The following is a 1,657-nucleotide window of genomic DNA, read 5'->3' as shown; positions in this document are numbered from 1 at the left end:
GATCTGTGAAAAAAAGTTCACAAAAAATGTGCTAAACAAATTAAATGCAACACAACATGCCAATAAAACCACAAATGTAAATGGACTCTGCTTCAAACCTTGGAACTAAAACATATAAAACAGAATGAAGCAAGCTAAAGTCTGGTGTACGGGCATCCAGAAAAATAGTATAGTTACTTCAGTTTGTTTGACCAATCCATGCATATTGTCTAAATGTTAATAAAAGTAAGATCAGTGCATTGTCACAAACTTGAAGATGACATCCTTCATTGTTTATATCACAGATGATTTTATGTGGCCTTCCAAGTAGTCTTCCTTACAAAAATGACTACCGTTCATACATTGAATCACATCAGCAACTGAGGACTAGAAAAATGTTTGCATTCCATTACAAACAGAACCATCACAACCTTTCCAGACTGCCCCTAAGCTTCCCCAACTGAAACCTCTCTGAGATGACAGCTGGCCTCACCAATATCTAGTCCTATTCATCTTTGATCCCTATGATGGTGTCTAATGAAGTACAACTTGAAGTACATAGAGTCCCATGCATCTTGTTACAGTGATACGCACCTCTGGTTTAATGACATTACTTCCAGTACACCTTCAAATTCAGTACCACCGAAACACAAAAGGCCAATGTCTCTAGCTACCTTGATATGATAAGTGCTTGGGACGTTTGATCTTTGTCGGTGCCTATCATCTAGATGGCTTCCATATGCCCATTGCTATTCCTATTCCTTTACCAATCAGTGATAATTTAGTCCTGGCTTCCAGTTGTCCATAACTATCAGCGCCAATTATCTGTTGGCTTCCCTTTTTAAGTTTCCACCTTTTGTTATCTTATTACTTTTGTTGTTCTTACATGTACATATATATGCTCTCTGCCTCATGGCATCCCTTCACCCGATGAAGGAGTAAGCATATACTCCAAAATGTTGTGTTCCTCATAATAAAGAAGTTGACATCCATAAATTCTCTTTCTTATATGTATCACTTCTAAATGCCTTTCAAAGACTTGACTTCTGGTTTGACAAACACATGTCCGATGTAACACAACTTTGAAACAGAAAATCCCCACCTCCAGTTACCATAAAACAAGGTTATATACATTGAGTCAAATGACATGTCCTTCATCCTCAGCCATGTGCTGAAACGTTTTTCGAACGTAGGAACAGATAGTGTTTCCTTCTCTCCTTCTTATGTCGTTATATTTCTTCTCACAATGTGTCACTGTAGCACCAATCATGTCCACAAGCCTTGTAATTACCTTAGCATGTGGTTGAGAAAGGAAAGTGGGACCTTAAACAAGTGCTGCGTAATCCACGTGAATTCATGTAATCAGCCTCGTGCCAAGGCTTACACAATAAGTGAGTTGGGTTGAACGCCGCTTTTAACAGTATTCCAGTCATATCAAGGCGTGTCAGTTTCATGTGAGAGGAAAGCCCGAAGTGATGCAGGTCTTAGACGTTTAACACTACCGTGAAACCCACAAGCACGGGTATGGTGCTAACAAACCTAAAAACATAATTGGGGCTAACCGGGATTCGAACCTACAATCATAAATTTCTGGCATGCCCAAAGGGACGCAACTCTGCACTCTTGCGGCGCCTTAGACGACTGGGCCACCCATGCCCCCAACAAAATAAGTTCACTG

The sequence above is a fragment of the Haliotis rufescens genome, unplaced genomic scaffold (genome assembly GCF_023055435.1).
Source record: "Haliotis rufescens isolate VD_foot unplaced genomic scaffold, xgHalRufe1.0.p SCAF_3, whole genome shotgun sequence".
Taxonomy (NCBI): domain Eukaryota; kingdom Metazoa; phylum Mollusca; class Gastropoda; order Lepetellida; family Haliotidae; genus Haliotis; species Haliotis rufescens.
Note: the sequence above shows the minus strand (reverse complement) of the source record.